Source organism: Cavia porcellus, unplaced genomic scaffold (genome assembly GCF_034190915.1).
Source record: "Cavia porcellus strain 051 isolate PalLab524CR breed Dunkin Hartley unplaced genomic scaffold, mCavPor4.1 scaffold_3, whole genome shotgun sequence".
Lineage (NCBI taxonomy): Eukaryota > Metazoa > Chordata > Mammalia > Rodentia > Caviidae > Cavia > Cavia porcellus.
In genome coordinates, this window is record NW_026947486.1 from 50,232,789 (window position 1) to 50,249,924 (window position 17,136).

The following is a 17,136-nucleotide window of genomic DNA, read 5'->3' on the forward strand; positions in this document are numbered from 1 at the left end:
GCTTTCCTCTAACAACATTTAAGAATAAGTCCTTTTGTTGGACTTCTCTGGTTTTGACTATATGCCATACAGAAGCTCTTTTCCAAATGACTATACTTCATATAGAAGCCCTTTCCAAATGTGACTACTTGAGATTCTACATGCCTCACTTTTCTGGATGTTAAATTCTTTCCTAATATTTGGAAAGATTTTTGCTATTATTTCTGCAAACATGTTTTTTAAAAATGCCATTTAAGCTATCTTCTAAATTTTCACTAATTCCAAAGAATCTCAGATTAGCCTTTTTCGTGTCATCTGGCAGATCTCAGATCCACTTTTTGTGTTTTCTTGTTGCTTAAGAATATCTATGAATAACATCACTGACATCAGCCACATATTCTAGTTCTGACCCTCTGTCTTCACATTCTGCAGCCTACAAGATCAGTAGAAATTTTATTCTTCTGAGTTTCAATTTGGTATCTTTTCATGGACTCTGTTACACTTCAACATTTTCAACATCAACTGGTTTTTGGTATACAAAGTCTAAAAAAAGAGAATCAGAAATAAATTCCCATAAAATATCAGTAAAAATATCAATAGCACTCTACAAAAGAATCTTTAAATTTTTTCAATAGGCACACATGATAATGGCATGTTTTATATAAACATACCTCTTAAACTGACAGCACGTCTTGTGCTTTGCTGATCACAGACTAATTCTTTGGTAAAGTACTCATTCATGTTTTGTACAGCTTTGTCTAGTTCAGTTAGTTTTATATTAGTGTCTTCTATAAGGTCATTGATCACATTATTAGGTTTATTATTGGTTTAGTAATATCTTCTTTGAAATCATTGATCACTTTATTGATTTGTTTTTATTCTCTTTTCTATCCTTTCAAATAATTAGGCTGTGTGGCTTTAGATGTCTTTTTTCTTGATGCCCAAGCATCAGGTTTAGGGAAGTTGTGAGTTTTGGGAGGCATTTTGTTTCCTTGTCTTCTCATGTTTCGTGTTTCTATTGTTTTGTTTTGGTTCTCTCTCTCTCTCTCTCTCTCTCTCTCTCTCTCTCTCTCTCTCTCTCTCTGGGATGTTGAAGTTTGCTAGTTGATTATAGTGGATACAATTTTTTATATGGAGATCTATTTTCTTAGTGTCAGATTTTCTGGGGTGCATGCTTGGCATAGGTAATTATACCAATTTTCCTCTGTCCCAATGTGTAGCATTTGGCTCAGCACCTAGTTAACTGCATGAACCATATTTGTAATGACACTTTTGTGTCATTACCATTTGTTAATTATATAAAGGCAAGCCAGATATTGGTATATACAGAAATCAATTAATAGCAGCAACTGTGCCACATTGACAATAGCAATAAAATCAGCAGCAATAATAGGGCAAAGACAAACAGAATATTTTATATCTTAAGAATTAATAATGTAATGCTTCTCAGCCTTTCGGCTAAAACCAAGTGTAGTATCTGTTCTTATCAGTTTAATATCTGATACGTCCTCTAGCCAATGGAGTACTACTTAGCTATAAAGAATTATCACATTGACATATTTATAAGTAAATGGATGCAACTCAAAACTATACTCATACGTGAAATAAATCAAACTCATATGTGTAAATACTGTATAATCTCCTTAGTGTAAGAAATGGTAAGAGTACATAAGATACCAAAAATCAATAAATATAATGAAAGGATAAGAATTTGCTCAAAGGGAAAAATATTATTTCAGGGAAAATTAGGAAAAAGAAAAAGGAATGGAAAAGAAAAAAATATCTAAAAATTATATAAATACACTTAGGATAGTTAAGATGATTGTGCTATAAATTCTAGAAATTCTTAGAGCAAAATAGCTAACATTCATAGTATCATAAGAATCATTCATATTACTGTATGGTGACCTGAGGAACTGTTGAAGATCGTTATGTAAAATAACAACTCTAGTTATGCTCCTACCACCTTTCTTGAAGGCCTGTATTGTCAGTGTTTGAGGATCTTTGCAATTGTCATTTATTTGTCTTTTTTGTTTCATGTTTTTCTAGGAATTTGTTTTGTTTTGATTGTTTTTTCCTCTAATCAGAAAGTATACATATACATGTAGAGACTCATCCATGCATAGAACTTCTCCTAAACGGTTTGTGAGAATCAATTATATATTACACGAAGAAATCAGCTACTTTCAAGAAAAAGAGACACTATGGTACCCAGTGCTGATTCTGTAGTATCATGCTGTGAAATCCTATTATTCTTTGTTCAGAGTGATTTTAGTCTGTTTTGTATTGTTTAATTTCAACATACATGAAGGTATGGACAGCTATTTTGAAGAGAATGAGAGACATTATGGCAGCTTTTGTTGATTTCCCTACTGTCTGGTTTTGAAGGCTTAAATACCTTCATTCTTTTCTGATCAGTTTATTGCTATTTTGTTTTGTATGAATTCATTGTGTATGAAGATATTGACAACTATTTAGAAGAAAACAAGAGACAATATGATAGTGATGATATCTCTATTGTCTTGCTTTGAAATCTGTATCTCTTACATTGATTTCTTCTGATCTGGTTTGTTCTGTTTAGTTTTACCCTCTTTAAAATTAAAAAAAAATGTATCACCCTTAACCATAATAAAAAAGAGATCTATAATTACATTATAAATACCAAGACAAGACAAATACTGACATATGGCAAATATCTACTAAATGCTACTATTATACCTTCACTAACAAGAGAATATTATTCAATATTAATAGAGTTAACTATCTAAACTCATAAAGCTGGTTATTCTAGTAACAGCAGAAGTGGTGAAGAACTGGGGAAAGAAATAAGTAAAATATGGAAAATTAAATGATGAGAAGAGAAAAATAATGTTAAGGATCTTATGGAGAATTGAAAAGAAATTGATACTATATAAAAGTAATAAAAATCAAACAAGAAAAAGAAGGAAAAGAAAAATAAGGACAAAATAAATGAACAAAAGAAAGAAGAAAAAAGGTTAAAAGTACAAAAGCAACAAAAAACAACAAAAAGGAGAAAAATACCCAACCACTAAAAACCAATGAAGGAAAAAGAATAAATGAGTACCCCATCAAAATATGTTTTTGTATTTTTTATGACTAGATTATTTCCCTGTTATGCAATCTTAGAACACTTTAATTCATAGTTCTGTTTATCTTACCTTGTATTGCATGATTTTATAAACTGTTTTCCTTGCATTAGAGGCTCAGCTGCAACTAATGCTGTGGCAAGTCTCCAAGCCAAAGTATATTGCTCATGATTCTAAATGGAAAATCTTTTATCTATTCTGGATTTAGGTAGTTGTAGCGGGTAGGCCTCAGATAGTAGTAGTACTTAATGGTAACAGTTTTAGATCAAGCTACTTTTGAAAGTTATACTTGCCTGACATGGTGTCTCAACATGGATAATATTGCCCATGTCCTTTCCAGCCAGAGTTTGAATTTCTCAAAGTCTATCTATCCCATAGCATCTCAGTGACTGTTCCCTACTGTGTCTCTCACACAGTCACTGTGAGTAATAACACTGGAAACCTGGAGGTGAAGTTTTTCTGGAGTTGTTCTGTGACTCACTCTTAAAAAATTAATACCTTCTCATGATGGTGCCTGATTAAATACTCTTTGGCAATACTGTGAGCACTGTATTGAATTTCTTCTCCAACTCTAGCACATCATGAACAAGTCAATTTTGAAGTAAAACTAGATGCTGTTTTAGTTTAAAATAACTGTAGGATTTTTATAGGGGTAGCAATACTAATCAGGTCCATCATTTCTCCCTAATCTTCAGATCCTCCAGGCTTAAAATTCAATCATTATTGGTTATGTCTATGATCAGGTCATCTATTTGGTTGGCCTCTCTGCTGCTCTAGGCTATGGGGAAACAAAATAAAGTGCTTTCTTGGAGTTGGTGGGTGGCCAAGTGCATAGCATGGAATCCACAAAAACAGAGTTTGTCAAGGACTACCATGTGACTTTATTTGGTCCACAGGATAGTAGCTGTCTACCTGTGGCATAGTTTGTAATATCATTTTGCAACAGAGAAGTCATACAAGCAAGAAGACAGTGAAATGAAGTTCAGTTGTGTGCCAAACAATAATATTTTGTCCAACAACTGAACACATAAGTAACAATAGACCAGTAAGATTATGACAGAAGTGAAAAATTCCTTTTCCTTATACTTTTAATACTCTGTTTCCATGTTCAAATATATTTAGCTACACAAATACTTGCCATCATGTTATCATTGTTTGTGAAATTTAGTAAAGTGACACGTGCAGGTGTGCAGACCAGGAGCAAAATACTGCATCACATTGCTTAGAAATGTAATTAGCTGTACCATCTAACATTGTGTGAAGTACACACTCCAGTATTTACACTACAGTGAAATTGATTGACGATACATTTCTGAGAATGTATCTCTATTAAGAGCTCCGTAACTCTATTTAAAATGTTGAGAAGACCAACACTAACCTAGAATTGTGTACCAAGCAAGACTATTATTCAGAAGTAAAGAAGAGCAGGGTTGGTGGTGCAGGACTTCAATTTCAGGACTTTGATAGGCTGGAGCAGAAAGACTACAAGTTCAAGACTAGCCTGGGCTACATAGAGTGACCTTATCTTAAATTGGTTCCAACCTCAGTACCAATAAACAAAGAAGAATGATCTAGTGATTTGACTGCCTAGAAGCAACCTGTCCTCACAGGTAACTCTGAGATCCTCATCCAAAATCAATTGGTAGATGGCTCTGTGATGAGATTAGAATAAACTAAAAACTACAAGTCTATATATTGGAATAACTAGTAACCAGGAGAAATCTAAAAATACTTTTAACTAAAAAAGTAAGTAAATTAACAATTCATTCCAGTGCTGATTGTGCATATCTCAGATGGAGCAGCTCAGTGGAATCATCTAGACCTGGGCAGCAATAAAAAGAAAGATACAGCAGTCTCTTATGATCATATGATCTATCTCAGGAGGAGATAAATATTGTGAATACAAAAGATCAGACAAGTGAATGGGAATGGAAGTGATAAGTCCCATCTTGTCCCTCGAGATCTAGACAAGGTTGGACTGAGAAGACATTGTTGGAGCTTCTTTCTCATTCCTTCTTCAATAGAGCAAAACGGAAACAAGTAGAACTGCGGTAGAATATATCTTGACTGACTGTCCCCAACTGGATGCAGAAAATTGTCACAGGTCCTATAACCCTAAATTGTAACTATCACTGAGTGACTGGGAGGAACCGCCTACAATTGTTAGGGAGGAACCCTAACAATTACATCAAGTCTGAAAAACATTGACTGTGATACAGTGAAAATAAATAATGACAGCAGAAGAGAGACCTCCCCGAACAAACTCATAGACTGAAATCTGGGCTGGTATAATGCCCATACCACTGCCAAATAAATAAATAAATAAATAAATAAATAAAACAGCAACAGACAATGAATATAGCAGAGCAAATGTTGGAGTGAGGAGTCTAAATCTAGTGCAGCTCCCATATGGTCCATATAACATTGGTCACTAGATGTATCTAATGTATAATCCCAGGTCACCTTCCCTCCATCTATTTAGAGCCATATCTAGTGAAGATAATGGCATAGTCACTAGCTAGCCACAGCTCCATAATCATACACTGGAATTTTGCAGGTTGTTGGCCTACCCTTTAGACTTCCTTGCATAGAACAATAGAAATATATTTGGCATTCCACTTGGATTCTTCAACACAGGTATGAAATAGTTTGTCAGCTTTGTGGAATTAATCAACAACTGGTTGACCTGTTAAAGTTCTCAGCTATAAACACAGAAGCTAGAATTTCAGGTCCCACCGCTGAATTCTCTATAAAAACCTCTCATTTGAATTGAAATTAAGGAATAATCTTGCCTGATATAAACTCCAACATAACAACAAGTACAAGGGGAATACAGGACTGGGATATTTATTCTAGTTTTTTTGTGTTGCTTGTTTAAAAGAGCTAGAGTGCATGTATGCTTGAAAAAACTAATGAATGTTAGTAGCCATTTATACTCCTATAGTATCATACTATGTCACATTAGGTTCTCCCACATCAAAAGCTGTTTCATAGGGTAGGCAAAGTTAATGTTTCTGTTGGATCATTAATTGGACAAATTTGCTCTGTTTCTTGTCTCACTGTCCATTTAAATTGCTTCCCTTCTCTTTTTTTTTTACTTTTTCTTTCACATCCTCTGAAATAGTCTCTCTATTCCCCTTCTTTTGTTGCACACAAACACTATTATTAACACTTTTTGTTATATTTCTTTCTTATTTAGTGCATGTATGTGGCACATGTGTATATTCAATGGGTATGAGTGTTAATTATTGTTTTTGTTCCTGTAGTGTCTTACATTAATCTATTTGGTTTTTCTCACCAGATGTTATTTTTTGAGTCTCTTCACACTGGGTTTAAGACAGTTTATTTATTGGATCTAATCTTCAGAGAGCCTTATGCACTTCCTATTTATATATTCGTTTCTTTGTTTCTTTCTTTTCATCCCCACACATAAGTTCTCATATCTAACCCTGTTTTCTGGAGATATAGATGATATCATATAAACTCAATTTTATTTCCTTCATTCAATTTCTTCTTCTCCCCTCCCCTTTGTCTTATTACTCTCCTATTTTCTAGTGTATTCTTCATCGTTACCATTGCTTCATGTTCCTTGGATGATGAAGGGGTTCAGAACTTTTAAACAAGTTTTAAGTCACGTATTGATAAAAATTTGGATGTTGATATTACTAGTAGTTATGCTTTTCTTGCAATGCAATACAAGGACCTGATCCTAGAACATCAAATAGTTTGAAGAGTTGCCTGCACACATTATATGCAAGGCCAAAGGCACATTTCAGAGTGTAATCCACTTATTAAAGTAATTGAGCTTTCTAATCCAAATGTTCTAAAAACCTCAACATAAGAGCACAAAAATAGTGAATGAAACAACAACAAAAAAGATTTCTCCAATTCATAATTCCCTGTATTAATCATTTTTCTGTCACTGGTACAAAATATACAACACCAAACACTTAAAGAAAGAGAGGTTTATTTTGATTCATAGTTTCAGACCATGGTTGGATGAATTCATTGCAAAAACAGAATGGTGGAAGAGTAATGGCAAAGGACATCTACTCAGACTTATGCAATGAAGAAGGACAGAGAGAAGGGAGTAGCTGAGGACAATATACCCATCGAGGTCACACCACTAATGACCATATCCAACAGGGTAACAACTCATAACAGCAAACAGCATACTTAGTTAATTAACTCTTAAATGTATAAATCTGTCAAGTGTAAATTTTTCATAATGTAATCACCTTCTAGATGCATGAAAAATTTGAGGAACACTTAAATTTAAGCCATTACACACTCTAAATTTGATAGCACAAACATTGAAGTGAATGAAATTCAAAAGGATTAAAATAGAATTAGTGCAGCCCATAGACTCTCTACCACTGCAGGAACCCAGGTAAGCTGTGCTGGAGGAGACAGACCCCTCTCATCATCTGTCTTCAACCATGGGAACTAAAGTGAACTGTGCCAGAGGAGGATGGTCCTTCCCCTTGCTACTGCCACAACTGAGGTGAACTGGTTGGGAAGGTGCAGAGACAAGAAGAAACATCAACAATATAGCAAGGTCTCAACTAAGATGCACAGGATGGACAGGCAAGACTAGTGGTGTAAAAAGTCTGAGATAGCAATAGCAACATGAATCAGCAGGCCATCAGGTTGGGAAGAATTCAGGATGTGATAAATGGCTCATTTTTCGTATTTTTCCTCTTTTTTTTCCTTACTATTTCTTCTTCATCATTTTCTATCTTTTCTTCTTTCACTGTTTCTTTCTTCTCCTCTTTTTTCTTTTTTCTAAATGGCTAGGGAAAACTCAAACCAGAAAAAACTAATCACATTCGTGAAATGCAGAGACAAAGTTCAGAAAATCCCTCAACTATTCCATCAGTATTTCTTTTCTATTGCCTTATGTAGTTTCCCAAACCTTGCATGAACTTCTTTTGTCCATTAGCCTTGCTTCTAATTTCTTGCCAGTTATTTTTGTTTTACAGATTATCCTCCTTATATTTCCCCACCATAGGTTAAAGCCACTCTACCAAGGGGAAATACTTTGTGTATGAACTCAAATTTACAATTGGTTCAGTTATTTAACTATAGACTCTACTCCTATGGTCTAAAGTACAAAATGAATAGCTACCACAGTTTGTCAGTTTCTAAATTGTACTTCAGGCTACTGTTATTTTTAATTGTACTATAACAACCAGGGTATCATATGTTTTCTAATCAATTGTTCTCACTTCTGTAGCAAACTGCAAACCTCTGGGGTAATAACCTTACCAAAATCCTACACTAAAGGACCAGGGACTGATCCAAACAGATGGCAACATCCTACTCTTAATTAATTGAGGAGGAAGCATTTTGGAACAGACAGAAACAAAGAAACTCCTACACAGAAGACATCCCTGAAACAGACATTTCCTAGAAAGCTTTAATATAGTGATAAAACTACCTAAGACAGAATTGCACAAGGATTATCACAGAGAATAAAATAAATTATTTTGAAATGTAAAATGAGAGGATAAAAATTCAAAATGCAACATCAAAACTCCAGCATAAAAAACAATTCCAGGAGACATTAATATAGAAGAATTGGGAAAGACAAACATATGAATTTTCTGAAATGATAGCAAACATAGTAAAGAAAAAAAAATCCATGGGGCTATAGAGGAAATCAGATCAGAAATAATCTCTGTAAGTAAGAAAGTCAAATTTTATAAAAGTAAGAAGTCAAAATTTATAAAAGAAGTCCACAGCAAATCTATAATAGATGTAGATAAAAATATAGATGATGAAAAGAAGAAAATTGAAACAGTGAATGATCAATATATATAAGAAATGGACAGCATGGAATGCAAACCGATATCAAGGAAATTAAAAATGCTATTGAGAATAGGCAAAACTACTTGAACAAAATTGAAGATAGACTTTCAGACTTTGAAGACAGAATTGTAGCTTGAGTTCATTAAAAGAAAGATATCTTGAAAACCACAAAAGATTAGTATGTAAAAATTCAGAAGCTGCAAGATCATGCAATGAAAAATCATATAAGAATAATTATTGTCAATGAAAAAGCAGGAGTTAACACAATTGTCATAAAAACTATTTGCAGAAGTGATAGCAGAAAATTTTCCAACAATGAGAAAAGAATCTGACAGACATATAAGTGAGCCATGTAGACCTCCAGTTAACCATAACCAAAAAAAAATCTACAACCAGACATCTAATCATAAAGATTACAGAAGTTTTGCACAATAACATAATATTTAAAGCTTGTAGAGAAAAAACAGATTGTCCCTAAGAGAAATCAGGCCAGAGTCATGGCAGACATTTTAATACAAAACTTCAAGTCAAAAAGAGCTTGAAGTATTTAAAGTCATGAAAAAAAATTCTTCTGACCAAGATTTATGTACCCTCAAAATTTTTCTTTCAAAATTATTGGAGAAATAAGATGCTTGCATGATGAACAGCAACTGAAGAAACTCGTGACAAACAAACCAACCTACAAAGGGTAATGCAAGACTTTCTAGACAGAAACAAAAATGACCATAATTCCAAATACAGCAACAGAAAGAAACCTGCAAGCAGGATAAGTAATTACATGGAGAGGAAATCCAGGGATCCAATAGCAAGAAAATAATATGACAAAGCAAACCAATACATATTAGTTATTACCGTTAGTGTAAACAGTCTCAATTGACCAATCAAAAGAAACAGATGGTACAGTGGATCAAGAAAAAAGATCCAATAGTATGCTGTATACAGCATATACAAGCAAAACATCTAACTCAAAAAGAAATTCACAGAACGAATGTAAAATGATGATAAACAATACTGCATGCACTAGGAATCCAGAAAAAGTCAGGAGTACCTATTGTTTGCAGGTGTTGTGAACATCGAACTAAAAATGACCAAAAGAAATAAAGACAGTAACTGTATACTTATTAAGGTAAAACATGAAAAGGAAGATATAGCAATCAAACTACACATGTACCTAATACAAGAGCACTCAACTATATAAGGCAAATAGATAGGACAAATCAAATAAACAATAATACTGTGATAATGGGGAACATTATTACCCCATTGTCACAAACAGATAGATCAACTAGACAAAAAAATCAGCAAAGAAATAACAGAACAAATGGACTTAGCAGACATGTAGGGAGTGTTCTACCCAACACCAGACTATACATTCTTCTCAGCTGCACATGAGATGTTCTCTAAAATGGACTTTATTCTAGGCAATAGAACAAGCATTAAGTAAATGCAAAGTAATTGAAATTATTCCATGCATATTATCTAAACACAATACAATAAAATTGGATATTAAAGGCAAAAAACTGAAAAAAACTTCATAAAACATGGAAATTCAATAACAACCACCTGAATAACCAATTGACCACACACAAAATGAAAGACGAAATTTGTAAAAATCTACAATCAAAGAAAAATGCAAATACAATTTTTAGAAACTTGTTTGATGCAACAAAAGCAGTCCTCAGAGGGCAATAAATAGCAGTGAATTCTCACATTAGGAAAACTGAGTGAGTTCAAATAAGCTAATGCTGTATCTCAAGCTTTTAGGAAAAAAGAGCAAATCAAGCCCAAGGACCATACAAGGGAGAAAATTACAAAGATCAGAGCATAAATTAATGCAATTGATTACAAGAAAACATAAAAAATTACTCAATTGAAAAGGAATTTTTATTTATCAAAAAAGAAAAGAGAAAGTACAAGTTCATGCATTAAGGAATGAAAAGAGTGAAGTCATTAAGATCCTGTGGAAATTCAAAGCCTGATAAATATCTACTTTGAAAATCTTTAGTCTCACTCCTGAGATACAGCCTTGGTGGAACTCAGGCAGCTTATTCACCTGCCCTCCTGCTAAGTGCCCACAGTGTGGGCCAGAAGGAGAACCAGAACTTCTGAGACCCGGCCATGGTGGGACTCAGGGAGCTTATTCACCCACCCTCTTGGTAAGCGCCCCAATGAGGGCCAGGAGGAGAACCAGAGCTCCCGAGATCCGTCCATGGTGGGACTCAGGCAGCTTATTCACCGGCCCTCTTGCTAAATGCCTGTGGCATGGGCCAGGAGGAGAACCAGAACTCCTGAGATCCAGCCATGGTGGAACTCAAGCAGCTTATTGTTCTGCCCTATTGGTAAGCACCTTCAGCATGGGCTAGAAAAAGAACCATTACCTGGCCTACTACCACATGGGCTGAAAATCGAGCACCCTTCCCCCTCTACCTCCCCCATGGCTACTGGGGATAGATGTCTCAGCATCTCTTGGGAGGGTGACCATATACAGTATAGCAAATATGAGGGATTTCCTTCTATCTTCCTTTCGAAGGCAAAGGTTGCTTTAACTGTCATGTTTTGTTATGTTTCTTTTGCTCTATTCAGTACTCTCAATTGGTTTTATAATGTTCTATTTTTGGTTTGATTTTGCTATACCTAATTGACTGGAAAAGTATTGTGAAGTTAAGGAGATCTACCATAGTACCTATTACTACTATCCCAGTATCCTACTGTGAAATCCTGTACCAATTTCACTGTATTGTCTAAATTGGCTTTGTTCTGTCTTGTGCTGTTGCATTTTTACTATTTTCAAAATAAAATTAAAAAAAGAAAATCTTTAGTCTCATAGGAAATACAGATTCCTAGAAATGTATGAATTATCAAAGGTAAGTAAAAGATATGAAAATTTGGAATAATCCAATCTCAATGAGTGAAAATGAAAATATAATTAAATGCCTACCAACAAGGAAAGCTTAGGTCCTGATAGATTCATGGCTGAATTCTATAAGAAATTTAGAAAAGATTTAATGCCAAAACTACTAGAATTCTTTAATGAAATTGAAAGGGAAGCAATTCTCCCTAATATGTTCCTGGATTCAAGTATCATTCTGATACTAAAATCAAAGAAAGAACAACAGAAATAGAACTACAGGCCAACCTTCTTAATGAACATAAATGCTTCTCTGTAACACAGTATCAAATAAATTGCAGTAAATCTTCAAGAAAATTATTCACCATGAACAAGTGGGATTCATCCCAGGAATGCAGCTATGGTTCAATATACGAAAATCAATAAACATAATACACCATATCAACAAAGCCAGATAAAAATCAGATGATAATCTCAATATATGCAGAAAAAGCTTTTTATAAACTCTAACACTCATTCATGATAAAAAACATACAGAATATCAGAATAGATGGTCTTTACCTCAACCTGATAAAAATCCTCTACAAGAAATGCACAGTCAACCTCATTGTAAATGGAAAAAATCTGAAAGCTTTCACTCTGAAATGAGGAACGAGAAAGGGATGCTCATTATCCCTACTAATATTCAATATAGTTCTGGAAACAGACAGAGCAATTAGACAAGACAGAGAAATAAAAAGAATAATGAGATGAAAGGAAGAAGTCACATAATCATTTTTTACAGACAACGTAATACTATACATATAAGATTCCAAAAATCCCACCAAAAGACTTCTAGGATTCATACGTAAATTCAAAACCATAGGTGGATCCAAAGTCAACACTCAAAAATCAGTAACATTCCTGTATGCAAACCACTCACTGAGAAAGACATTAGACAAATTACAACCTTCACGATAGCATCCAAAAAATTAAAGACTTGGATATCTATTGTAACAAAAGAAATAAAAGTTCTACACACAAAAAATTACAGCACTATGGAAAAAGAAATCAATAAATATATCAGAAAAGAGAAAGATCTTCCTTGCTCATGGATAGGAAGAACCAACATAGTGAAAATATCCATAGTCCCGTAACTGTTATACAGATTTAATGCAATCCTGGTGAAAATACCAGTAGCACACTTCACAAATCAGGGAAAGTCTTCATTTGGAAATAGGGGAAACCTAGAGTAGCAAAGATAATCCATTTCAATAAAGGCAAGGCAGAAATCATCACAGTCTCTGGATGAAATTACGTTACAAAGCTACTGTGATAAAATCATCATAGTACTGTTAAAAACAATCAGACCTGAGGAACAGTGGAACAGGTTAGTAAATACAGACACTAGCAAAGGATGCAAACATGCTCACCAGAAGAAATATAGCCTATTTAATAAATGGTGCTGGAAAAATTGATGTTTGGTTCTCCACATGTCAAGAACATGCCAAAGACCAAAACAATACCCATATTTTATAATTCTCTACCATTGTTTGTATTGTTTTTTCTGCTTCAAAAATAAATACAAATAGTTCAAATGATTGAAGAGATAAAAAGTAACATCAAGTAAATAGATGAATTAAACAATTACTAAATTACTAAATTGTTCAAAAGCTTAAGGAAGATTCAAATAAGCAGCTGACTGTCAATATAAAGTAAGAAAGATCAATAAAAATGTAGAGATGATGAAAATCCAAGAAGAAATACATGAAATAAAAATTATCTTGAATGTTTTCATGTTAATCAAGATTGATAAGACAATAGAATATCAAAACTTGAGAAAAATGTTGATATAGTAGAACATTAACTTAGTAATAATAAAAATACTAAAGACAATCAAACACAATTCAGTATCTTCTAGATTAATGAAAATTTAACAATCATTGAATTTGAGGAAGGAGTAGAGATGGAGATTAATGATGTAAATGTGTTCACCTAAAGTATTGCAGAAAATTTTGCAAATATAGGGAATGAGATGCTTATTTAGGTAAAGAAGGCATGTCAAACCCCAAGCAGGCACAAGTAGAAAATGTCTCTGTAATACATCAGAGTTCAAATTCTAGAAACACAGGAGAAAGAGATAGCAACTAATGTTGTTAGAGAAAAGAGACAAATACCTTATGAATTCAAATCCATTAGAATAACAGCAGATTTCTTTATTAAAATTTTAAAGACAAGGACTTCTGGGAATATTTCAAAGTAGTGATCAGCAACAAATCAGTCTCTCTGAAGTTTGGAGCTCAGATGCTTGTCAGTGTTGGCAAAAGCAGGAGAGAAGTGTATTCCCAGGACCCAGCAAGGACCTGAAGCAAGAATTGGAGCCCACAAAGAGAGAAAATGGAAGGATTATAATGCAGAAGAGGGAAGTAGTGAATAGTATTTCACCCTGAATCACAGTTTATGACACTAAAGAGGCAGATAGAACCTGCAAAGGCATGTTGACTGTGAGCAACTCTGAATATCTTCATGGAGAAGCACAGCAGTGGAGTAGAGCACCAGAAGATGTGGGCTGCAGTGGCTGATGAGGGATTCTAATTCAAATAGTCCCAGGAGATAATGACTGACTGGTCATCATTTTCGGAAGGTCCCAGTTGAACCTGGAACTTAGAAACTCTCTCTTGGCTCCAACTTGGGGTTCCCAGCGGGGGGTGTGGTGCAATAGTGGGAGACACCCTGTGTCAGGAAGTTGATTTTAAACTGACAAGAGGCACCCAGGGTGCTGTGGACTGGGATATTTATGTCTCAGGCTCATAAGTAGAAAAAAGGATTATCCTGAACTTTGGTGGAGTTGAAAGCAAAGTTTTGCTTGGATTATCCATGACCCCATCATAATTCTACTACAGAATTCTGGGATCAAGGAAAAAGGACCTGGTGTCTTTCTGAACCTCATTGTCTACCAGTGACAGCGGAGAAACATCCTGAAGTGGACTTTTTTCTTTTTTCCCTTTCTTTGATTTTTTTCCTTTTTCTTGATGGCTTGCTTTAACTTTTAGATAAATGCCAACATGTTTTTCTATTTCTTTTGTTGTGTTATGGTTTCAGTATATTATACTCCTGTATTTTTCATCGGTTTCCTCAAATGTGTTTAATCTTCCATTGCACTTCAGTCTTGCTTCCAATCTTTCTTTTCTTCTATTTATTTACTCCTCTTACTCCTTTTAAATTTTTTCTCTTGAGAGTAAAATTATTCAATCAAGGAGATATTTACTGTATGCAATTTTCAGAGTGTTTTAGATTTATAACTACAAATCTTGTTTATAGGTTTAAAGGTAGCAAATTAATAGCAACCACAGTTTTTCATTCTGCAGGCTATTCTTGATGCTGTTGTTAATAATGATTATATTATTTTACCCAAGGTAATATAGTAGCTCTAAACAGTTTTTCCTGTATGTGAAGACAGAATCTGCTAAAGTGTCATAAACAATACTATAAGTACCAAAGAAACAGGCTCTAGATCAGATAGTCAGTAACTTCTCATTCCAGATAAATTGAAGAGGTAGAATCTTGCAGTAGACTCAAAAGTCAAATGATAGCTACACCCAAAATCTGTCTCTGAAAATTAATTATTTCCTAAAGAGCTCTTTATACTAGCAATAAAACTACTGGAAATTAGCAATTTATAAGCATCAATGCAGAAAGTAAAATCAAAACAAAATAGAAAATGAAAACACTCAGAGGCAAGATGCAACACTAGACTTTCACCTTAACTAAAACAAAGTAGAACCACTCAAAGGTCACCCCATGAACTCCTTGAAATTGAGGCAGGAGAAGTAACAAAACAGATAAATAAGGTTCTAGACAAAAATCAAGTTAGAAATAATTTTCCCGATATCTAAATAGGAGATGATCATAATGAAAACCATTGTTAGTGAATTCAGAGAAGGTACACATTAAAAAATAGAGGAGCTTAGGAAAATGATGTAAATCATGAATACTCAACACAGGAAAGAGATGGAATACATGAAATGGATTCAAACAGATTCAGGAGATTAAAAATATTTTGAAAGTATACACAGCATAATCAACTTGGATAAGGACAGGATATCAGATCTAGAAGATACGTTTATTATTAATGATAACGAAAAGAATATCTTAAAAAAAAAAGCAAAGGAACACCAAAAGTGAATCTAACAACTGCTATGTGATGCAAAGAACATAAGAATGATTAGGGTCAATTAAAAAGCAGGGCATAATGAAACAAAATTAAAAATAAAAACCTATTCAAAAAAGTTATGACAGAAAACAGCTCAAGCACGGAAAAGGAATTTGACTTACAGATAAGTGAAGCATGTAGAACTCCAATTAGCCATGATCAGAAAACAGCTATACAAAGGCATATAATACAAAAATTCAAAACAACAGTATTAAAAGCTGATAGAGAACAGAAATAAATCACCTATAAAGGAAAGCACATTACCATAGCACACTTCTCAACAGAAACCCTTAAGTCAAAGAGGGCTTGAAGTTAAATTTCAAGTGCTAAAAGAAAACAACCTCTAAGTCAGATTGAAGTACCCTACAAAATTTTCCTTCAAGATTTATTGAGAAATATGATACTTCCATGAAGAATAATACATGAAGAACTTCATGACCACCAAATAGTACCCCCAAACATTCTAAAGGATATACTAGAAATAGAGAATGTAGACTAAAATTCTATGAAACTCTATAAAATTAATCCACCAGGCATGACATACAATTAAGTAGAAGGGCAGAAAGGGAACCAGTAATATGAAAATTATATGACAAAGATAAGTCAATATCTATAAGTTATAACCATCAATGTGAGTAGTTTCAATTCACCAACTGAAAGAAACAGACTAGGATAGTGAACCAAGAAACAAGGTCCAATAATATTCTGCACACAAAAAACACATTTAAAAAAGAAATTCATAGACTGAAAGTCAAAGAATGAAAAAATACTCCATATGAAATGAAGCCAGAAAAAAAGCAGAGGTTCCTATTTTATTGGCAAACAAATTGAATTTAAAGCCAACATTATCAACAGAGACAAATGTCACTACGTACTTTTTAAAAGACCAATTCGAGAAGAGGTAACAACTATAAATATATATTCTTCACATATTAGTGCACCAAACTAAAAATAAAAAAAGTATTAATAGGCAAGAAAAACCAAATAGGCACCAAAACAATTACAGTGGAGAATTTCAATAACCTACTATTAAAATAGATAAATAAACCAGACAAAAATCAGCATAGAAATATCAGAACTGAAATAAACTTTTGAATAAATGGAATTAGTAGTTGTTTACAGAGTGTACAAGATCAAAACATCAGAATACATTCTTCTCAGATGCATGCAGAACTTCTCCAATATATAAACATACTACC

The 17,136-nt window shown here is 33.8% G+C and overlaps 1 pseudogene; it reads left to right on the forward strand.

The window, feature by feature from the left end:
• Positions 1-1,417: 1,417 nt before the first annotated feature.
• Positions 1,418-1,540, forward strand: LOC111757150 (U2 spliceosomal RNA; annotated as a pseudogene).
• Positions 1,541-17,136: the final 15,596 nt, after the last annotated feature.